Source organism: Podarcis bocagei (assembly GCF_964188305.1).
Source record: "Podarcis bocagei genome assembly, chromosome: 16".
Lineage (NCBI taxonomy): Eukaryota > Metazoa > Chordata > Lepidosauria > Squamata > Lacertidae > Podarcis > Podarcis bocagei.
Window position 1 is genome coordinate 32,937,922 of NC_138142.1, and position 24,257 is coordinate 32,962,178.

General features: G+C 42.2%; 1 long non-coding RNA gene across 1 annotated transcript in view; it reads right to left on the reverse strand.

Moving 5' to 3' along the window:
- The window catches only part of LOC308575033, a 34,475-nt gene that overhangs the window by 3,265 nt on the left and 6,953 nt on the right, over positions 1–24,257 (reverse strand). Inside the window, exons 2-3 of the long non-coding RNA XR_014002678.1 lie at positions 10,094–10,702; positions 8,016–8,384 (exon numbers count right to left, since the gene is read on the reverse strand). This is a non-coding gene — a long non-coding RNA (uncharacterized lncRNA). The remainder of the gene's footprint in view (positions 1–8,015; positions 8,385–10,093; positions 10,703–24,257) is intronic.

The window sequence follows — 24,257 nt, forward strand, 5'->3', positions numbered from 1 at the left end:
TTCGGCAGGACTCTGCCCTGTGGCCGCATGAGGGGTGATGTGTTGCACGAACAAGTATTCAGCAACCCGCTCGTGCCAGTCTCCCTGGTCCAGGCGCGCCAGTGCCTCTTTTGCCAAGTGCACCATTCTCTCCGCTTGCCCATTGCTGGATGGATGAAATGGTGCCATCAGGGCATGGTGGATGCCCAGTCCCAAAAGGTATTGCTCAAAAGTGCCTGACGTGAACAGTGGTCCGTTGTCGGAGACAAGGACATCAGGATACCCATGCGTCGCACAGAGGCCTCGCAGCACCCGGATGATGGCCTCGGTAGTGGTGGAGGGCATCAGGGCCACCTCCAGCCATTTGGAATAGGCGTCCACCACTACCATTAAGCTCCGGCCGCGAAAGAGGCCGGCCAGATTGATGTGCACCCTCGACCAGGGTGTCATGGGTGTCTCCCAGGTGTGTCCCTTAGCTGTCGGAGGCACAGGCCTCAATTCTTGGCACGCTTGACAGGCGGAAACCCAGGCAGTAATGGCATCGTCCATGTTGGGCCACCAGACGTAACACCGAGCCAACGCCTTCATTTTGACGATTCCCGGGTGGCCAACGTGCAGAGCTTCAAGGATGGGGGTTTCCCACTTGGTGTGGTCAACCGGTTCCAAAACTCCTTGGGCGATCAGCTTGTCCAGTTGTTCGTCCACCTTAGCCTTGAGAGCAAAGGGAACCCGGCGTGGCTTTAGCTTGATGGGGGAAACTTGTGGATCAAGGCTAAAGGAGATGGGTGTACCTGTATATTGCCCCAAAGTGCTGTCAAAAACCTTGGCAAAGTCTTTGACCAGACCCTCAGTCTCTGCGTTAGAGATGCAGTTGATGCTGGTGACTTCCAGGCCGAGGGCATCAAACCAGTCTAGCCCTAGAAGGCTTGGCCGCTGACCTTCTACCACCACCAGTCGGAGCAGGCCCGAAAAATCCTTGAAGGCGATCCAGAACCGGCCAACGCCTACCACGGGAATGTTGTTTCCCTGGTAGTGTCTCAGGTGTATGCGGTGAGAGTCAAGTTGCCTTTAAGACACTCTGGGTACCAGTCTTTTGATGGTGCTCCAAGACACGATGGACAGGGCAGACACGGTGTCGATCTCCATGTCACATGGAGCTCCTTCAATGAGCACCATGACATTCAGCTTGCGCCGCGTAGGTGAGTCGGTTTAGCCAATCGTGGTTCCAGATGGGCAGCGGCAGTTGGTAAGAGCGAAACAGTTTTCCTTGGCAGACTGGAGTGAAGACTTGGACTTGCGAGTCGGTGAAGGTGGGGTGCCGGACGGAGCCAATCGGCAGACCTTAGCGATGTGGCCCCTTCTGGAACACTTCCTACAGATGGTGTCTCTGAATTGACACTTGGCACGGGAATAGTCGCCTCCGCAGCCGGCACATTCCGGTTGGCCCTTGGACTTCTTTTGGAACTTCCTGCGCTCCCGCTTTGTCTGGTGCACATCATCATCTTCACTGGAGAATGCCTCATCACTGCTGGCCTCTTCATGATGCACTGGAACTGGCTTCCTAGCAAGACGCGGGCTGCTGGCCTTGCGGATCTCCTGGGCCATGGCCTCCTCAATGGCTTTCTGCAGCGTGAGGTCTGGCTTGGCGAGGAGACGCCATTGCAGATGGATGTCCCAGACCCCGCAGATGATTCAATCCATCAGGGCATCGTCTAAGTCTCAGAACTCGCAGTGCATTGCAGCCTGTTGCAGGGCGGCTGTGTAGTTGTTAATTGACTCCCCCTCTGCCTGGTTCCGGTGGTAGAACGCATGGCGGGCAGCAATCTTGGACGGCTTTGGAGTGTAGTGGTTGCAGAGCTTCTCTTGAATCGTGTCCCACGTTGCTGCCTGGACGGCTTCAGGTGCAAGCAATGCTTAGGCCGTCTCAAACACCTCAGGCCCACAGAGGCTGAGGAATAGGCTCCGCTTCCGCTCCTGTGATACTACTGTCAGCTCGTTGGCTTGGAGGTAGCAGTCGAACCAAGCGAGGTAGGAGTCCCATGATTCAGAGGCTGGGGCAAACGGCGGTAGGGGCACAAGTGAAGCCATGGTTCCGATGCTGGCGTGGAGGGTGATGGATGGAACACAGTGCTCTAGCGAGAACAGTCAGCTCTGAATTTGTTCTGTTCAGTGATTTCGCTCATTGATTCAGCTCAGTTCAGAGGGTGGCCGCATCTGGCTGTTGTTCTAACTAGTCTGGTCGTGGTTGACTCTCCAGAAACCCGGTCTCTGTTCAATAAATCCTTCAGTTTTCACCAACTAAGTTTGTTAGTGGTATGAGCTTTCTTGTGCATGCACACTTCTTCAGATAAATTGAAACAGAAGTCACCGGACCCTTCTATATATAGTGAGAGGATGGAGCCGGGTATTACTCAGAACGTGGCTTTTCTATCGAGTATGGTCTCTGTTGAAGAAATTCTTCAGTTTTCACTTTAACTATGTGGTTTTTGTAATATTTACGGTCTCCGTTGAAGAAATCCTTCAGTTTTCAATTTTTAAAGGCAGTTGTTCTAACTGGTCTGGTTGTGGTTGACTCACCAGACACCCAGTCTCCGTTGAAGAAATCCTTCAGTGTTCACTTTAAATATGTGGTTGTTGTAATATTTACAGTCTCCGTTGAAGAAATCCTTCAGTGTTCACTTTAAATATGAGGTTGTTGTAATATTTACAGTCTCCGTTGAATAAATCCATCGGTTTTCACTGTAAACACGGCTTTAGTATCGAGTTCGGTTTCTGTTGAAGAAATCCTTCAGTTTCCAATTTTTAAAGGCGGTTGTTCTAACAAGTGTGGTCGTGGTTGACTCACCAGAAACCCGGTCTCCGTTGAAGAAATCCTTCAGTTTTCACCAGCTAAGTTTGTTAGTGGTATGAGCTTTCTTGTGCATGCAGACTTCTTCAGATACACTGAAACAGAAGTCACCAGACTCTTTCTTAGGGTGTGGTTATTTCAGAGAAGAAGCCAGGCCAAAAAGAGAGAAGTATCTTTATTGCCAAAGCACAGTCGAGAACAGGAGCATGAGTCACTTCCCCAGTTGGGCACAGGGCCACCTCTAGTGGAAACGGCAGCATATCGGCAATGTGGACATTGCAGTCAGAACTCAGCCTCTTTCCCTGAGTGCATCTGCCGGCAAAGGACTTTTGCGGAGCTGGTCGTCTTTTTCATAATATATTTTTATTTGGTTTTCAACAAACATAAGATAAATGATAAAACAAAAGCAAAAAAAGGAAAAAATATTTACACAAAAACAATATCAAATCCGTAAAATGGGGTTATCTGAATGCCTGGACTTCCCTCCACAGCCTCCCTGGGTCCCATCAATTTTCTTTTCAGCTGCATATCATTACTACTCCAAAACTTCTTTTCCTAAGTTATTTGTACAATCTCTAAAACTACAAGAGTTCTTAAAATCCTGCCAATGTTTCAATCTGCTTACAATACTTTGGTAAATACATAATGAACATTTTCCATTCTGCTTTAAACGTCTTGTCATCTTGACTTCTGAGCTTCCCGGTTGATTATGCCATTTCAGGATAGTCCATTAACTTGGTCTGCCAGTCTTCTTTGGTTAGAACTGTTTCTTCTTTCCATCTTTGGGCTAACCATATCTGGGCAGCCGTCGTACATAAACAAATTTCTCTGATCTTTGATATCTCTTTACCTACAATTCCTAGTAAAAAATCTTCTGATTTTTAGTAAAAGTTGCTTTAAACATTTTTTCCATTTCATTGTAAATCATTTGCCAGAATTTATTTACCACCTTACATTTCCACCACACATGATAAAAAGTACCTTCTGTTTCTTTACATTTCCAACAATTATTTGTTCTTGTTCTCTACATTTTTGCTAATTTAACCGGGGTTAAGTACCACGACACATCATTTTCATGTAATATTATTTCAATAAAGTACATGCTGTAAATTTCAGATCTGTCTTCCAAAGCCTTTCCCAGTCTATCATTTGTAATGGGGTTTGCCAGGTGGTTGTGGGAGGGAGAGATTTTTTGTGCCCCCACTTTCAACTGAGTTTTAGAGCGGGCCCCGGCAGGCTGATATTGTGTACCACATCCTTTGCCCATTTTATCATAACAGATTTGACCTGTTCCTCTTTGGTGTCCCATTCCAGGAGCAGATTATACATTTTTGACAATAATTTAGTATTATCTTCTAATATCTCTCTCTGAAATCTTGATGCTTCATGACTTGGCCTGTTTTTCTGTTCTCAAAGCGAATGCTGAAATCTGCCATTAGGATTTCCTTGCCTTAGAATGTGAGTAGGTTTAGCGCTAGGTATGGGTTTCGGTATAGCATTAGATTAACTTTAATCTGAGGATTACAGTTTGTTCTTGGGCTAAGTCTAGAGTTATTGTGGGGTTTAGGGTGAGAGTGGGGGTTGGAGTAAGGGTTAAGGTTGGGATAAGGGTTAGTGTTAGTGTTAGTGTTGGGGATAGAGTTAGGGTTCGGGATAGGGTTGGGGTTGGGGCTCGGGCTAAGTCTCGGGCTAAGGCTCGGGCTAAGGCTTGGGCTAAGGCTTGAGCTAGGTCTAGGGCTAGGTCTAAGTTTAGGGTTAGGATGGCGGTTAGTGTGAGGATTGGGGTTGGCGTGCTGGCATCTGGAAGGGAGACGTTGCCTCCCCTTGTTCCTAGCAGCAAGGCATCCTCCGACTTCCCATTGCAAGGTGCTGCTGGCCTCCTATTATGTGGTGTATCAGATAGTATGATAAGAGAGAACATCAGAGCAACATAAAACAATAACATTGCGGGTCAAAGAGGATGGATCAGAGACAAGTACAAGAGCCGCTGACCAAAATGACGGACGCACAATATGGTGTTGCTGTCTGCGTCTCAAATGAAATCCTTCAGTTTTCACTGTAAACGCGGCTTTTGTATCGAGTACGGTCTCCGTTGACGAAATCCTTCAGTTTTCACTTTAAAAATGTGGTTATTTTAATATTTACAGTCTATGTTGAAGAAATCCTTCGGTTTTCACTTTAAAAATGTGGCTATCTTAATATTTACGGTCTATGTTGAAGAAATCCTTCGGTCTTCACTTTAAAAATGTGGATATTTTAATATTTACTGTCTATGTTGAAGAAATCCTTTGGTTTTCACTTTAAAATTTTTGTTATTTTGATATTTACGGTCTATGTTGAAGAAATCCTTCGGTTTTCACTTTAAAATTTGGTTTAAAAAAACTTTAAAAATGTGGTTTTTGTAATATTTACAATGTTCAAAAAAAATTTCAGTTTCCACCAACTAAGTTTGTTAATGGTATAAGCTTTCTTGTGCACGCACACTTCTTCAGATACACTGAAACAGAAGTCACCGGACCCTTCTATATATAGTGAGAGGATGGGGCGGAGTATTACTCAGAAGGGACGTGGGAATGGATGATTGGCTGTTTAAAAGGGGAGCGTGAAGAAATCTTTCAGTTTTCAATTTTTGAAGGCTGTTGTTCTAAGGAGTACATCGAGTACTGTCGTCGGTGACTCACCGGAAACCCAGCTTCCGTTTTGAGTTTTCAACTTTTCTCATGTTGCTGTTCTTGTAAATTTCCACGCAGACCATTTATTGAAATTGAAATTGAAAACTGAAGGATTTTTTTCCGAGCAACATAGCATTATTTGGACAAAATAAATGCTGTTTCGAAGCGGAGGTGCTGGTCCTGATTTCTGTGGCTTCGTGTGCCAATTCCTCTGCCTCCCTCAAAAAAATAAGCTAAAATGACCTGTTCCATAGAATAATGTAGAACTTGTTTTAGAAAATTGTACGTGTGTTTTTTAAGGGTGAAATAAACCCTTTAAAAACAACAGGAGCTGTTTTTCATGTGTTCATTCAGCCTTTAAGCTTTTAGCAATAGATTTATCAACAAAAGTTTTATTATATTAATTTTATTTTATTTCATTTAACTTAAGTAAGTACCACCAGTACGTCACTTTCATGTGATTTTATTTCAATAAAGTACATGATGCAAATTTCACATCTGTCTTCCAAATCCTTTCCAGTTGTGGTGAGTGGGGGGTTGGGTTGAGAGGGGTTGGGGGGAGGGGGGTTGGGGTGGGAGGGGGTGTGGGTTGGGTGTGGGGGTTGGGGTTGGGGTGTGGGGGTGTGAGGGGGGTTGGGGTGAGAGGGGGTGTGGGGGTTGGGGTGAGAGGGGGGTTGGGGTGAGGGAGTTGGGGTGTGGGGGTTGGGGTGAGAGGGGGGTTGGGGTGGGGGTAGGGGTGTGGGGGGTTGGGGTGGGGGGTTGGGGTGAGGGGGGTTGGGGTGAGGGGGGTTGGGGTGGGGGGGTTGGGGTTGGGGTGAGAGGGTGTGTGGGTTGGGGTGTGTGGGTTGGGGTGAGAGGGGGTTGGGGTGTGTGGGTTGGGGTGTGTGGGTTGGGGTGAGAGGGGGTTGGGGTGAGGGGGTTGGGGTGTAGGGGTCGGGGTGAGAGGGGTTGGAGTGAGGGGGTTGGGGTGAGGGGGGTTGGGGTGTGGGGGTTGGGGTTGGGGTGAGAGGGGGTGTGGGTTGGGGTGTGTGGGTTGGGGTGAGGGGGGGTTGGGGTGTGGGTGAGAGGGGGTGTGGGGGGTTGGGGTGAGAGGGGTCGGGGTGTGGGGTGTGAGGGGGGTTGGGGTGAGGGGGGGTTGGGGTGAGGGGTCGGGGTGAGAGGGGGTGTGGGGGTTGGGGTGAGAGGGGGTGTGGGTTGGGGTGAGAGGGGGTTGGGGTGTGGGGGTTGGGGTGAGAGGGGTTGGGGTGAGGGGGTTGGGGTGTAGGGGTCGGGGTGAGAGGGGTTGGAGTGAGGGGGGTTGGGGTGTGGGGGTTGGGGTGAGAGGGGGTTGGGGTGTGGAGGTTGGGGTGAGGGGGGGTTGGGTGAGGGGTTGGGGTGAGGGGGGTTGGGGTGTGGGTGAGAGGGGGTGTGGGTTGGGGTGTGGGGGGTTGGGGTGAGAGGGGTCGGGGTGTGGGGTGTGAGGGGGGTTGGGGTTGGGGTGAGGGGGGGTTGGGGTGAGGGGTTGGGGTGAGAGGGGGGTAGGGGTTGGGGTGCTGGCATCCAGGAGGGAGACCTTGTCTCCTCCCCTTATTCCTAGCAGCCAGGCAGCCTCCGACTTCCCCTTGCAAGTTTCTGCTGGCCTCCTATTATTTGGTGTATCAGTTATTATTACAATAAGAGAGAACATCAGAGCAACATAAAACAATCCTTCGGTTTTCACTGTAAACGTGGCTTTTCTATCGAGTACGGTCTCTGTTGAAAAAAATCCTTCAGTTTTCAATTTTTAAAGGCTGTTGTTCTAAGGAGTACATCGAGTACTGTCGTCGGTGACTCACCGGAAACCCAGCTTCCGTTTTGAGTTTTCAACTTTTCTCATGTCGCTGTTCTTTTAAAGGTCCTTGTTCTTGTAAAAGGAATAACCCCAAGTGGCCACCGGGGTCACTGTAGCGCTGCTTCAGAAAACAATCCTTCCTGTTCTGGCATTTACAGGAAAAGCAATAGCATTATTTGGACAAAATAAATGCTGTTTCGAAGCGGAGGTGCTGCTGGTCCTGATTTCTGTGGCTTCGTGTGCCAATTCCTCTGCCTCCCTGTTCTTGTAAACGGTCCGCGTGGAGTAGCCCCAAGAGGCCACGGGGTGTCACTGTTCTTTTTACTTTAGGAAGAACATTCACCAGCACTTTATTGCCACGCCAGGTTCCTGCAATGCTGAAAGGAGAGAGAAAACATCACATTTTAGTGAAGCGGGTCTGTGGTTGGGGAGGGATGTTTATTTCACCCTGTAGAACCTATGGCAGCTCATTTAGCCTGAAGCTGAGGCTCCAATACTTTGACCACCTCATGAGAAGAGAAGACCCCCTGGAATAGACCCTGATGTTGGGAAAGATGGAGGGCACAAGGAGAAGGGGACGACAGAGGACGAGATGGTTGGATAGTGTTCTTGAAGCTACCAGCATGAGTTTGACCAAACTGCGGGAGGCAGTGGAAGACAGGAGGGCCTGGCGTGCTCTGGTCCAGGGGGTCACGAAGAGGCGGACACGACTAAACGACTAAACAACAACAACAATGTATTTAGCATTAACTCTGGCAGTGTCTGCTTGATTCTGACCCAACTCAGCCTGATGTACACATTTTGCTCCAGGAGGCTTAGTTTGCTCACAATTGAGTCTCCACTTCCAGAGTTAATGTGAAATACATTCCTTCTGGTAAAAGAGCCACTGTAGCTGCTAGAGGGCTGAGAAAATGGGCGGCCCAGGCTTCTTAGACTCGCCTGCGCATGTACTATCTGAAACCAAAGGGGTGCATTGGTTGCCAGACGTGAAATCCCCTGGCATTATATTCCACACTCTTTGAGTTTTCAACATTCCCCATATCCCTGTTCTTGTAAATGGTCCACGTGGAATAACCTCAAGAGGCCACCGGGGTCACTGTAGCGCTGCTTCAGAAAACAATCCTTGTTGTTCTGGCATTTACATGAAAACCAATAGAATTATTTGGAGAAGAACAGAACTGCTAGAACCCAAAACTAAGATTTTGTCAAAGATGTATAACTTGCTGTTGAAATGGAATACACAGGATGAAACGGTGAAATCTGCTATGATTAAATGGGCACAAGATGTTGGACATAACATAATGATGGCTGACTGGGAACAGTTATGGACCACAGGTATGAAATTCACGGCATGTAATGCCTTAAGAGAGAATATTATGAAAATGATATACAGGTGGTACATGACACCAGTCAAGCTTGCAAAAATCTATCATTTGCCTGATAATAAATGTTGGAAATGTAAAAAAACTGAAGGTGCATTCTTTCACCTTTGGTGGACGTGCCCAAGGATTAAGGCTTTCTGGGAGATGATTTATAATGAAATGAAAAGGGTGTTTAAATATACCTTTCTGAAGAAACCAGAGGCCTTTCTCCTGGGCATGGTCAGCCAAATGGTGCCAAAGAAGGACAGAACTTTTTTTATGTACGCCACAACAGCAGCAAGAATACTTATTGCAAAGTATTGGAAGACACAAGATCTACCCACTCTGGAAGAATGGCAGATGAAGGTGATGGACTACATGGAATTGGCGGAAATGACTGGCAGAATCCGAGACCAGGGAGAAGAGTCGGTGGAAGAAGATTGGAAGAAATTTAAAGACTGTAAACAGAAATATTGCAAAATTAATGAATGTTAGAATGATGTCAGAATGAAGTTAAGTGGTTTTAGCATCAATGTTATAAAGGTGTATATAAAAATGGATTGTTAACAGGTGAGAATCCAAAGTTATAATATATTATGTTAAAGGACTAAGATAAAAACAAAGAGGGAAAGAAATTGCTGAATTAACTAACTGAATTGGAATACAAAAAAGGGAGGCGTAAGGAGGTCAGGGAAACAAGGAAATGAATGTAAGGTGTGGAAAGATTGATGTATTTTTAAAGTGTTTTTTATCTTTTTTGTATTTTGTATTTTTTCTCTTATTTTTATTTCTCTTATTGTCTTTCTTTTTCTTCTTTTTTAATTCATGTAATTCTTTTCTTTGAAACCTTAATAAATATCATTAAAAAAAAGAATTATTTGGATAAGAAATGCTGTTTAGAAGAGGAGGTGCTGGTCTTAATTTCTGTGGCTTCCTGGGCCAATTCCCCTGCCTCCCCCCCCAAAAATAAACTAAAATGACCTGTTTCATAGAATAATGTATAACTTGTTTTTGAAAATTGTAAGTGTGTGTTTTATTGGTGAAACAAACCCTTTAAAAGCAACAGCAGCAATTTTTCATGTTTTCTTTAAGCTTTTAACAATAGATTAATCAACAAAAGTTTTATTATATTCATTTTATTTATTTTATTATTCATTTTATTTAACATTGCGAGTCAAAATGACGGAGGCACAATGCGTCTTGAATAAATCCTTCGGTTTTCACTGTAAACGCGGCTTTTCTATCGAGTACGGTCTCTGTTGAAAAAACCCTTCAGTTTTCAATTTTTAAAGGCTGTTGTTGTAATGAGTACATCGTCGTTGACTCACCGGAAACCCAGCTTCCGTTTTGAGTTTTCAACTTTTCTCATATCGCTGTTCTTGTAAATGGTCCTTGTTCTTGTAAACGGTCCGCGTGGAATAACCCCAAGTGGCCACTGGGTGTCACTGTAGCGCTGCTTCAGAAAACAATCCTTGTTGTTCTGGCATTTACATGAAAAGCAATAGAACTATTTGGACAAAATCAATGCTGTTTCGAAGCGGAGGTGCTGGTCCTGATTTCTGTGGCCTCGTGTGCCAATTCCTCTGCCTCCCTGTTCTTGTAAAGGGTCCGCGTGGAATAGCCCCAAGAGGCCACGGGGTGTCACTGTTCTTTTTACTTTAGGAAGAACATTCACCAGCACTTTATTGCCAGCCGCTCCTAAGAAACCCCTTTATGTATGCAGTTTGGCCAGAATTTTATCCCAATACAAAGCACTTTTGTTTCTCATTTTCACCACTATGTTCATTTCCACGCACACTTTCCTCTCAAATGCACAAACACTGGCTGCTTGGAGAAACTGCATGGCGCATTTCGGACCAGGGAGAATTTGTTAGAGCGGCTGTGTTTTGAATTGTTTTGGAAGGTGCGCATTTGAGAAACGCAGCTTGAAAGGGGACCTGAACTGGATTCCTCCCGCTTCCTTGGGGGCGAGTCCTTGGCCGTGCGGGGGCTCCTGCGAGACGAAGGGGAAGAGCGCCAGGTTCCTGCAACGCTGAAAGGAGAGAGAAAACATCACATTTTAGTGAAGCGGGTCTGTGGTTGGGAGGGACGTTTTCTGGGACTTCCCAACACCATGGCCTCTAAAGCTCACCTGGTGTCAGGTTTCAGGTGCTTCCATCTGTCTTTTGGTGCCAGCAATATTTCCCCCCAGAGGAAAAAACAGCACCATTCCTGGAGACCCTGCAACCCCAGGCCGATGTGGGGGGTGGAAAGGTCATGAGTTGGGCAGACTATCTGCCCACACCACAAGCTCCCTAGTGGGGGAGGAGAGCTGGGCTTGGGGGGGGGGGATGAACACCTGGCAATTCATGCACCTCTTTGGTTGCAGATAGTACACGGGTATATCTGCCTAAAAAGTCTGGGACACAATTTCCTCCACCCTGTAGCACCTATGGCAGCTCATTTTCCAGAAGTCATGTATTTAGCATTAACTCTGGAAGTGTAGGCTTGATTCTGACCCAACTCAGCCTGATGTACACATTTTGCTCTTGGAGGCTTAGTTTGGTCACAAATGAGCGTCCACTTCCAGAGTTAATGTGAAATACATTCTGTTAAGTTGTGGGTGAACATATCAGACGACACAGCGATTCTTGAAACAGCTCTTGTTTATTCTCAGGCCAGAACAAGAACTGAACTGAAGGGTTCAGCGGTAGTCTCGTAATCTGGGGAACCGGGTTCACTTCCCCGCTCCTCCACATGCAGCTGCTGGGTGACCTTGGGCCAGTCACACTTCTCTGAAGTCTCTCAGCCCCACTCACCTCACAGAGTGTTTGTTGTGGGGGAGGAAGGGAAAGGAGATTGTTAGCCGCTTTGAGACTCCTTAAAGGGAGTGAAAGGCGGGATATCATATCCCCCCCAAAAAAAGGTACTTTAAATAAGTTGGGTGCTTGGAAACTGCCAGACTGCCGGGGAGTGGTATCCAGGTCCGGCGGGCTGCCCGATTCTTGCTGAGGCTGTGGCACGACCCTAGGTGGCGTTGAAACCAAGTCCCCTGGATCCGCTGCTGTGGGTGCAACATCCGCAAGTGGAGTTGGCGGAATGTCAGGCACGGCAGTGGTCTGATTCTGTGGGAAGTCCGGCAGACCCTCTGAAGCGGCTTGGTTCAGCTCCACGCCTGCAGTTTGTGAGAAAGGTGTAGGTGGAGCCTCGCCATCTGTAAGCGTCTCTTCCGGAGCTATGAGCGCAGTTGGGGGCACTGCGGTAGTGTCCAAGTCCCCAACCCTGCGCCTAAGCTGGTCTATGTGCCGGCGCCACAAACATCCGTCTTCGAGTGCCACCTGGTATGAGAGAGGTCCAGTGACTCCCACTACTGTGGCGGGCACCCAAGGAATGTCCCCTACAAAGTTCCGGGCAAAGACCTGGTTTCCTGGAACAAATGACCGTGGCGCGTTGGCACAGCCTGGGGGTTCGGCCACGGCAAAGTCCGGGTGCAGCCGGTCGAGCGGAGACCTGAGGCAGCAGCCCATAAGCAGTTCGGCAGGACTCTGCCCTGTGGCCGCATGAGGGGTGATGTGTTGCACGAACAAGTATTCAGCAACCCGCTCGTGCCAGTCTCCCTGGTTCAGGAGCGCCAGTGCCTCTTTTGCCGAGCGCACCATTCTCTCTGCTTGCCCATTGCTGGATGGATGAAATGGTGCCGTTAGGGCATGGCGGATGCCCAGTCCCCAAAAGTATTGCTCAAAAGTGCCTGAGGTGAACTGCAGTCCGTTGTCGGAGACGAGGACATCAGGACACCCATGCGTTACAGAGAGGCCTCGCAGCACCCAGATGACTGCCACATACAATAAAAAGTACCTTCTGTTTCTTTACATTTCCAACTATTATGAGTTCTTGTTCTGTATATTTTTGCTAATTTAACCGGGGTTAAGTACCACGACACATCATTTTCATGAAATATTATTTCAATAAAGTACATGCTGTAAATTTCACATCTGTCTTCCAATTCCTTTCCAGTCTATCATTTGTAATGGGGTTTGCCAGGTGGTTGTGGGAGGGAGAGATTTTTTTGTGCCCCCACTTTCACCTGAGTTTCAGACCGGGCCCCGGCAGGCTGATATTGTGTCCCACATCTTTTGCCCATTTTATCATAACAGATTTGACCTGTTCCTCTTTGGTGTCCCATTCCAGGAGCAGATTATACATTTTTGACAAAAATTTAATATTATCTTCTCATATCTCTCTTTGAAATCTTGATGCTTCATGACTAAATCCTTTCTTTTTGTCACTTTTAAAAGTTTCATTTAGCTGAAAATATTGAAACCAGTCTGTAACCTTTTCTCTTACTTCTTCAAACTCCTTTAATTTTTATAATATTCTGCTGTTAGGCCACGGGGTCCTGGTGATTTTCCTATCTTTGCTTGTTTAATTGCGTCCCAAACCTGCAGAGCTTATCTTCTTGGCTTCCTTGGGCTGTTTTTCTGTTCTCTTTTTTATTATATTTTTTTTATTAATTTTCCAATAAACATAAATACACAATAAAACATCAACTTCTCATCACCTGTCCTATTTTCATTTAGACTTCCATCAACATGTCTGATAATTTTCCGTTTTTCTGTTCTCAAAGGGAATGCTGAAGTCTGTCATTAGGATTTACTTGCCTTAGGATGCGTGTAGGTTTAGGGCTAGGTTTAGGGTTAGAGTTAGATTAGTGTGGAGTAGGGACAGGATAAAACTGGAAAAGGAAGAAGTATTAGATTTGGATGGTCACGATACCAGATTTGGATGGCATGTATACTTATGGTACGGGAAAGGGGAAGTGCACAAAGGATTTTACAATCATATACGCAGGAGATCACTTGTCGGAGCCTGCCGTTACAAATGGTGCTTTTTAGGCATAAAATAAAGACACAGAAGCTAGCAATATATTTCCATGGATGGAGGGCAGCTAAATTCAGACTTCTTCCCCTTCCTCCAGTCCGTTTTATTCTTATAGCCCTTTGTTCCTCTCCAGCCGCATGGCTGCATTCCAGTGTCTCACGTTACCTACATCCGGTCAAGCTTTAACCCACCCACAAACGATGTTACACTGCCCAGAAGGGGGGGGGGGACATAACTCCATATGAGGTCATGCATTCCATTACATTGTAAAGCTCAGAGTGCTGGTCAGCCGAGGTCAGGGGGCACCCTGCAATATTACAAGCCTCTGCCATGGCTATGACTCCCACAATCACTAATGAGGGTGTGGGAGAGATAGAAGGATCTAATAGAAGAAAAAACACCCTGGTGGTTATCTCCAACTGAAGCTTCATTACTCAAACCGCTTGGCAAAAAGGGGAATTGGTCTAGATATAGAGATTTGCTGAAGAATGGAAGAATGAGGAAATCCCAACAAAAGACCAGTGGCAAGAAAAATGGATGAGCTATGCAGAGTTGTCTAAATTGACATACAAACTACATGATAAGGACAACTGTTACTTCAAGGAAGAATGGGTACTTTTTACAAACTAAAAAAAAGCCAACAAAATGAATTGGACTCCTTGATAGGTTTTGAATAAACATCCACAAATTTATTAGTAGACGATATGACAGATAAGCCAATGATATGTACAATTTGTAACATGCAGAGAATAACATGTGCAGAGAAATCAGAGAGAGGAGCTGAGGGAAGTCCGGGGGGGGGGGATTGAAGGGGGGGGGGAAAAAAATGGGAGAGAAATAATGTATGTGATTAAATGGATTGATAATTTGATATGTTGAAATTGTTTAATAAAAATATTTTTTTAAAAAAAAGTTTTAGGTTTAGAGTTAGATTAAAGTTTAAATTTAAAATTAGGATTACAGTTAGGACTAGGGCTAAGTTTAGAGTGGGGATTAGGATGGGGGTTAGGGTGAGAAGGGGGGTTGGGGTGAGGGCGGTTGGGGTGCTGGCATCTGGGAGGGAGACCTTGCCTCCCCTTGTTCCTAGCAGCCAGGCACCCTCCGACTTCCCATTGCAAGATTCTGCTGGGATCCCATTATGTTCTGTATCAGATATTATTATAATGAGAGAGAAGATCAGAGCAACATAAAACAATAACATTGCAGGTCAAAGAGGATGGATCAGAGACAAGTACAAGAGCCGCTGACCAAAATGACGGAGGCAAAATACATATAGTGTTCTTTTCTGTGTCTCGACGAAATCCTTCGGTTTTCTCTGTAAACGTAGTTTTTCTATAGAGTACGGTCTCCGTTGAAGAAATCCTTCAGTTTTCACTTTTTAAAAGCTGTTGTTGTAACGAGTCCAGTCGTGGTTGACTCACCGGATACCCAGCTTCCGTTTCGAGTTTTCAAAAGCAGCTGTGTTTTGAATTGTTTTGGAAGGTGCGCATTTGAGAAACGCAGCTTGAAAGGGGACCTGAACTGGATTCATCCCTCCTCCTTGGGGGCGAGTCCTTGGCCGTGCGGGGGCTCCTGCGAGACGAAGGGGAGCAGCGCCAGGTTCCCTGCAATGCTGAAAGGAGAGAGAAAACATCACATTTTAGTGAAGCGGGTCTGTGGCTGGGGAGGGATGTTTTCTGGGACTTCCCAACGGTTTCAGGTGCTTCCATCTGTCTTTTGGTGCCAGCAATATTTCCCCCCAGAGGAAAAAGCAGCGCCATTCCTGGAGACCCTGCAACCCCAGGCTGATGTGGGGGGTGGAAAGGTCACGAGTGGGGCAGACTATTTGCCCACACCACAAGCTCCCTAGTGGGGGGGAGAGTTGGGGGGGAATGAACATGTGGCAATTAATGCACCTCTTTGGTTGCAGATAGTACATAGTCGTGGCTGACTTTGGGGTTGTGGCGCTCATCTCGCTTTACTGGCCGAGGGAGCCGGCGTACAGCTTCCAGGTCACGTGACCAGCATGACTAAGCCGCTTCTGGCAAACCAGAGCAGCCCACGGAAACGCCGTTTACCTTCCCGCCGGAGTGGTACCTATTTATCTACTTGCACTTTGACATGCTTTCAAACTGCTAGGTTGGCAGGAGCAGGGACCGAGCAATGGGAGCTCACCCTGTTGCGGGGATTCGAACCGCCAAGCTTCTGATCACCTGCGTCCCAGTACACGGGTATATTTGTCTAAAAAGCATGAGACTTAATTTCCTTGACCCTCTAGCAGCTATGGCAGCTCATTTACCAGAAGTCATGCATTTAGCATTAATTTCCTTCTGGTGGTGGGTGGCGCTGTGGGTAAAACCTCGGTGCCTAGGACTTGCCAATCGCATGGTCGGCGGTTTGAATCCCCGCGGCGGGGTGCGCTCCCATCGTTTGGTTCCAGCACCTGCCAACCTAGCAGTTCAAAAGCACCTCCGGGTGCAAGTAGATAAATAGGGACCGCTTACCAGCGGGAAGGTAAACGGCATTCTGTGTGCTGCGCTGGCTCGCCGGAGCAGCTTCGTCACGCTGGCCACGTGACCCGGAAGTGTCTGCGGACAGCGCTGGCCCCCGGCCTATAGAGTAAGATGAGTGCACAACCCTAGAGTCTGTCAAGACTGGCCCGTACGGGCAGGGGTACCTTTACCTTTTACCTCCTTCTGGTAAAAGAGCCACCGTAGCTGCTGTGAAAATGGGCGTCCCGGGCTTTTTAGACTCACCTGCGCATGTACTATCTGAAACCAAAGGGGTGCCTTGGTTGCCAGACGTGAAATCCCCTGGCATTATATTCAACACTCTTTATAAGAATGCAGTTATTTCAGAGAAGAAGCCAGGCCAACAAGGGTTGCTTAACAGAGAAGTATCTTTATTGCCAAAGAAGAGTCAACAACAGGAGCAGGAGTCACTTCCCCAGTTGGGCACAGAGCCATCTATAGTGGAAACGGCAGCATATCGGCAATGTGGACATCGCAGTCAGGACTCAGCCTCTTTCCCTGAGTGCATCTGCTGGCAAAGGACTTTTGCAAAGCTGTTTTTTTTAATAATAATATATTTTTATTTGGTTTTCAACAAACATAAGATAAATGATAAAGCAAAAGCAAAAAAGAAAAAGTATTTACACAAAAACAATATCAAATCCGTAAAATGGGATTCTCTGATGCCCGGACTTCCCTCCACAGCCTCCCTGGGTCCCATCGATTTTCAGCTGCATATCATTACTACTCCAAAATTTCTTTTCCTAAATTATTTGTACAATCTCTAAAATTACAAGTGTTCTTAAAATCCTGCCAATGTTTCAATCTGCTTACAATACTTTTGTAAATACATAATGAACATTTTCCATTCTGCTTCAAATATCTTGTCATCTTGACTTCTGAGCTTCTGCGTTGATTATGCCATTTCAGGATCGTCCATTAACTTGGTCTGCCAGTCTTCTTTGGCAGAGTATACATTTTTGACAATAATTTAGTATTGTCTTCTCATATCTCCCTCTGAAATCTTGATGCTTCATGACTAAATCCTTTCTTTTTGTCACTTTTAAAAGTTTTATTTAGTTGAAAATATTGTAACCAGTCTACAACCTTTTCTCTAAATCCTTCAAACTCCTTTAATTTTTATAATATTCTGCTGTTAGGCCACGGGGTCCTGGTGGTTTTCCTATCTTTGCTTGTTTAATTGCATCCAAAACCTTCAGAGCTTATCTTCTTGGCTTCCTTGGGCTGTTTTTCTGTTCTCAAAGGGAATGCTGAAGTCTGCAATTAGGATTTCCTTGCGTTAGGATGCGTGTAGGTTTAGGGTTAGGGTTAGGTATAGCGTTAGATAAACTTTATTCTGAGGAGTACAGTTTGTTCTAGGGCTAAATCTAGAGTTATTGTGGGGGTTAGGGTGAGAGTGGGGGTTGGCGTAAGTGTTAGGGTTGCTGATAGGGTTAGTCTTAGTGTTGGGGATAGGACATGGGCTAGGGCTAACTTTAGCATTAGGGCGGGGTTTAGGGTGAGAGTGATGGTTGGCGTAAGGGTTAGTGTTAGGGTTAGGGTTGGGGATAGAGTTAGGGTTTGGGATAGGGTTAGTGTTGGGGCTTGGGCTAAGGCTTGAGCTAAAGCTTGGACTAAGGTTAGGGTGAGAGTGGGGGTTGGGGTAAGTGTTAGGGTTGCTGATAGGGTTAGTGTTAGTGTTGGGGATAGGACTAGGGCTAGGGCTAACTTTAGCATTAGGGCGGGGTTTAGGGTGAGAGTGATGGTTGGCGTAAGGGTTAGGGTTAGGGTTGGGGATAGAGTTAGGGTTCGGGATAGGGTTAGTGTTGGGGCTTGGGCTAAGGCTTGAGCTAAAGCTTGGACTAAGGCTTGGGCTAAGGTTCGGGCTAAGGCTTGGGCTAAGGCTTGGGCTAAGGCTTGGGCTAAGGTTCGGGCTAAGGCTTGGGCTAAGGCTTGGGCTAAGGCTTGGGCTAAGGTTCGGGCTAAGGCTTGGGCTAAGGCTTGGGCTAAGGCTTGGGCTAAGGTTCGGGCTAAGGTTCGGGCTAAGGCTTGGGCTAAGGCTTGGACTAAGGCTTGGACTAAGGCTTGGGCTAAGTTTCGGGCTAAAGCTTGGACTAAGGCTTGGACTAAGGCTTGGGCTAAGGCTTGGGCTAAGGTTCGGGCTAAGGTTCGGGCTAAGGCTTGGGCTAAGGCTTGGACTAAGGCTTGGGCTAAGGTTTGGGCTAAGGCTTGGGCTAAGGCTTGGGCTAAGGTTTGGGCTAAGGCTTGGGCTAAGGCTTGGGCTAAGGCTTGGGCTAAGGTTCGGGCTAAGGTTCGGGCTAAGGCTTGGGCTAAGGCTTGGACTAAGGCTTGGACTAAGGCTTGGGCTAAGGTTTGGGCTAAAGCTTGGACTAAGGCTTGGACTAAGGCTTGGGCTAAGGCTTGGGCTAAGGTTCGGGCTAAGGTTCGGGCTAAGGCTTGGGCTAAGGCTTGGACTAAGGCTTGGGCTAAGGTTTGGGCTAAGGCTTGGGCTAAGGCTTGGGCTAAGGTTCGGGCTAAGGCTTGGGCTAAGGCTTGGGCTAAGGCTTGGGCTAAGGTTCGGGCTAAGGTTCGGGCTAAGGCTTGGGCTAAGGCTTGGACTAAGGCTTGGACTAAGGCTTGGGCTAAGGTTTGGGCTAAAGCTTGGACTAAGGCTTGGACTAAGGCTTGGGCTAAGGCTTGGGCTAAGGTTCGGGCTAAGGTTCGGGCTAAGGCTTGGGCTAAGGCTTGGACTAAGGCTTGGGCTAAGGTTCGGGCTAAGGCTTGGACTAAGGCTTGGACTAAGGCTTGGGCTAAGGTTCGGGCTAAGGCTTGGGCTAAGGCTCGGGCTGGGTCTAGAACTAAGTTTAGGGTTAGGATGGCAGTTGGTGTGAGGGTTGGCGTTGGCGTGCTGGCATCTGAAAGGGAGACGTTGCCTCCTCTTGTTCCTAGCAGCAAGGCATCCTCCGACGTCCCCTTGCAAGGTTCTGCTGGCATCCCAATATGTGGTGTATCAGATCGTATAATAAGAGAGAACAACAGAGCAACATAAAACAATAACATTGCGGGTCAAAGAGGATGGATCAGAGACAAGTACAAGAGCCGCTGACCAAAATGACAGAGGCACAATATGGTGTTGCTGTCTGCGTCTCGACTAAATTCTTCGGTTTTCACTGTAAACGCGGCTTTTCTATCGACTACGGTCTCCGTTGAAGAAATCGTCCGGTTTTCACTTTAAAAATGTGGTTGTTGTAATATTTATGGTCTCCGTTGAAGAAATCGTTCAGTTTTCACTTTAAAAATGTGGTTGTTGTAATATTTATGGTCTCCGTTGAAGAAATCGTTCAGTTTTCACTTTAAAAATGTGGTTGTTGTAATATTTATGGTCTCCGTTGAAGAAATCGTTCAGTTTTCACTTTAACTATGTGGTTTTTGTAATATTTACGGTCTCCGTTGAAGAAATCGTTCAGTTTCCACCCCGTTGAAGAAATCCTTCAGTTTCCAATTTTTAAAGGCGGTTGTACTAACAAGTCTGGTTGTGTCACCAGACACCCGGTCTCCGTAGAAGAAATCCTTCAGTTTTCACCAACTAAGTTTGTTAGTGGTATGAGCTTTCTTGTGCATGCAGACTTCTTCAGACACACTGAAACAGAAGTCACCGGACCCTTCTATATATAGTGAGAGGATGGGGCGGAGTATTACTCAGAAGGGGGGTGGGAATGGATGATTGGCTGTTTAGAAGGGGAGGTGCTGGTTCTAATCTCTGTGGCTTCCTGTGCCAATTCCTCTGCCGCCCTCCAAAAAATAAACTAAAATGACCTGTTCCATAGAATAATGTATTTATTCCATTCCATTCCATTCTATTCTATCCCTATTTAATTCTATTCTATTCTATTTGGCTCTATTTTATTCTGTTTTGTTCTCTTTTATTCTATTCTATTTTAATCTATTCTATTATATTTTGTTCTCTTTTATTCTATTCTATTCTATTCTATTTGGTTCTATTTCATACTATTTGGTTCTATTTTATTGTATTCTGATTAATTTTAATTAATTCTATTATATTCTATTATTTAATTTAATTTAATTCTATTTTATTGTATTTTGTTCACTTCTATTCTATTCTATTTTGTTCTCTTTTATTCAGCCTATTTTATTCTATTTTGTTCACTTCTATTCTATTCTATTTTGTTCTCTTCTATTCAGTCTATTTTATTCTATTTTGTTCTCTTCTATTCAGTCTATTTTATTCTATTTTGTTCACTTTTATTCTATTCTATTTCGTTCTCTTCAGTTCAGTCTATTGTATTCTATTTTATTCTCTTCTCTTCTATTTTGTTCTCTTTTATTCTATTCTATTTAATTTTTATCTATTCTGTTCTATTATCGATTATCGATTATCGATTCTGTTCTATTTTGTTCTCTTCTATTCTGTCTATTTTATTCTATTTTGTTCTCTTCTATTCTGTCTATTTTATTCTATTTTATTCACTTTTATTCTATTCTATTTCGTTCTCTTCTATTCTATTTCGTTCTCTTCTCTTCTATTCAGTCTATTGTATTCTATTTTATTCTCTTTTATTCTATTCTATTTATTTTTTATCTATTCTGTTCTATTATCGATTATCGATTATCTATTATGTTCTATTTTGTTCTCTTCTCTTCTATTCAGTCTATTTTATTCTATTTTGTTCACTTCTATTCTATTCTATTTCGTTCTCTTCAATTCAGTCTATTGTATTCTATTTTATTCTCTTCTATTCTGTTCTCTTTTATTCTATTCTATTTAATTTTTATCTATTCTGTTCTATTATCGATTATCGATTATCGATTATCGATTATCTATTTTATTCTATTTTGTTCACTTCTATTCTATTCTATTTTGTTCACTTCTATTCTATTCTATTTTGTTCTCTTCTATTCAGTCTATTTTATTCTATTTTGTTCACTTCTATTCTATTCTATTTTGTTCTCTTCTATTCAGTCTATTGTATTCTATTTTATTCTCTTCTCTTTTGTTCTCTTTTATTCTATTCTATTTAATTTTTATCTATTCTGTTCTATTATCGATTATCAATTATCGATTATCTATTCTGTTCTATTTTGTTCTCTTCTGTTCTCCTTGTTCTGTTCTATTTTGTTCTCTTTTATTCAGCCTATTTTATTCTATTTTGTTCACTTCTATTCTATTCTATTTTGTTCTATTCAGTCTATTTTATTCTATTTTGTTCTCTTCTATTCAGTCTATTTTATTGTATTTTGTTCACTTTTATTCTATTCTATTTTGTTCTCTTCTATTCAGTCTATTTTATTCTATTTTGTTCTATTCAGTCTATTTTATTCTATTTTGTTCTCTTCTATTCAGCCTATTTTATTCTATTTTGTTCACTTTTATTCTATTCTATTTCGTTCTCTTCAATTCAGTCTATTGTATTCTATTTTATTCTCTTCTCTTCTATTTTATTCTCTTTTATTCTATTCTATTTATTTTTTATCTATTCTGTTCTATTATCGATTATCGATAATCAATTATCGATTATCTATTATGTTCTATTTTGTTCTCTTCTCTTCTATTCAGTCTATTTTATTCTATTTTGTTCTCTTCTATTCAGTCTATTTTATTATATTTTGTTCACTTTTATTCTATTCTATTTCGTTCTCTTCAATTCAGTCTATTGTATTCTATTTTATTCTCTTTTCTTCTATTTTGTTCTCTTTTATTCTATTCTATTTAATTTTTATCTATTCTGTTCTATTATCGATTATCGATTATCGAATATCGATTATCAATTATCAATTATCTATTCTGTTCTATTTTGTTCTCTTCTATTCAGTCTATTTTATTCTATTTTGTTCACTTCTATTCTATTCTATTTTGTTCTCTTCTATTCAGTCTATTTTATTCTATTTTGTTCACTTCTATTCTATTCTATTTCGTTCTCTTCTATTCAGTCTATTGTATTCTATTTTATTCTCTTTTCTTCTATTTTGTTCTCTTTTATTCTATTCTATTTAATTTTTATCTATTCTGTTCTATTATCGATTATCGATTATCGAATATCGATTATCAATTATCAATTATCTATTCTGTTCTATTTTGTTCTCTTCTATTCAGTCTATTTTATTCTATTTTGTTCACTTCTATTCTATTCTATTTTGTTCTCTTCTATTCAGTCTATTTTATTCTATTTTGTTCACTTCTATTCTATTCTATTTCGTTCTCTTCTATTCAGTCTATTGTATTCTATTTTATTCTCTTCTCTTCTTTTTTGTTCTCTTTTATTCTATTCTATTTAATTTTTATCTATTCTGTTCTATTATCGATTATCGATTATCGATTCTGTTCTATTTTGTTCTCTTCTGTTCTTTTTGTTCTATTCTATTTTGTTCTCTTCTATTCAGTCTATTTTATTCTATTTTGTTCACTTTTATTCTATTCTATTTTGTTCTCTTCTATTCAGTCTATTTTATTCTATTTTGTTCACTTCTATTCTATTCTATTTTGTTCTATTCAGTTTACTTTATTCTATTTTGTTCACTTTTATTCTATTCTATTTTGTCCTCTTCTATTCAGTCTATTTTATTCTATTTTGTTCACTTCAATGCTATTCTATTCTATTTTGTTCTATTCAGTCTATTTTATTCTATTTTGTTCACTTTTATTCTATTATATTTTGTTCTCTTCTATTCAGTCTATTTTATTCTATTTTGTTCACTTTTATTCTATTCTATTTTGTTCTCTTCTATTCAGTCTATTTTATTCTATTTTGTTCACTTCTATTCTATTCTATTTTGTTCTCTTCTATTCAGTCAATTTTATTCTATTTTGTTCACTTTTATTCTATTCTATTTTGTTCTCTTCTATTCAGTCAATTTTATTCTATTTTGTTCACTTTTATTCTATTCTATTCTATTTTGTTCTCTTCTATTCAGTCTTTTTTATTCTATTTTGTTCTCTTTTATTCTATTCTATTCTATTCTATTTAATTTTAATCTATTCTATTCTACTCTATTCTGTTCTGTTCTTTATTTTAATTCTATTCAATTCTATTTTATCCTATAATTTAATTTAATTTATTTCTATTCTATTCTATTCCTATCCAATTTTATCCTATCCTATCCTATAATTTAATTTAATTTCATTCTATTCTATTCCATTCTATTTTATGTTATTCTCTTCTCTTTTATTCTATTCTTTTTAATTTTAATCTATTCTATCCTATTCTCTTTTATTTTATTCTAATTTTATTATGTTTTATTTTACTTGATTCTATTATTCTATTTAATTTAATTTAATTTAATTTAATTTAAATTCTATTCTATTCTATTCTGTTCTATTTAAATTCTATTCTATTCTATTAAATTTTAATCTATTCTATTTTATCCTATCCTATCCCTTATTATAATATTTTATTCTATTTCATTCTCTTTTATTCTATTATAATTCTATTCTATTCTATTTTGTTCACTTTTATTCTCTTCTCTTCTATTTTGTTCTATTTTATTTAATTCTATTCTATTCGGTTCTGTTTTATTCTATTTTGTTATCATTTGTTCTATTCTATTCAATTTAATTTTAATCTATTCTATTCTATTTTGTTCTCTTCTCTTCTATTTAGTTCTATTTTATTCTATTTTGTTCACTTTTATTCTATTCTATTCTATTTTGTTCTCTTTTATTCTATTCTATTCAATTTTAATCTATTTTATTTTATTCTATTTGGTTCTATTTTATTCTATTTTATCTTTTGTTCTATACTATTCTATTGAATTTAATCTGTTCTATTCTATTCTATCCTATTCTATTCTATTCTACTCTATTCTATTCTGTTCTTTAATTTAATTTAATTCTATTCTATTCAATTTTATTCTATCCCATTCTAGTCTATTTTTTTTATTCTATTCTATTCTATTTAATTTTAATCTATTCTATTCTATCCTATCCTATTCTCTTTTATTTTATTCTAATTTTAATCTGTTTTATTTTACTTTATTCTATTAGTCTATTTAATTTAATTTAAATTCTATTCTAATTTTAATCTATTCTATTCTATTTTGTTCACTTCTATTCTATTCTATTCTATTTCATTCTATTCTATTCTATTATTTACCGGTAATTTATTTTAATTCTATTCTATTCTATTCCATTCCATTCCATTCTAATATATGTTATTCTCTTCTCTTCTCTTCTCTTCTCTTCTCTTCTCTTCTATTTAATTTTAATCTGTTCTATTCTGTTTTATT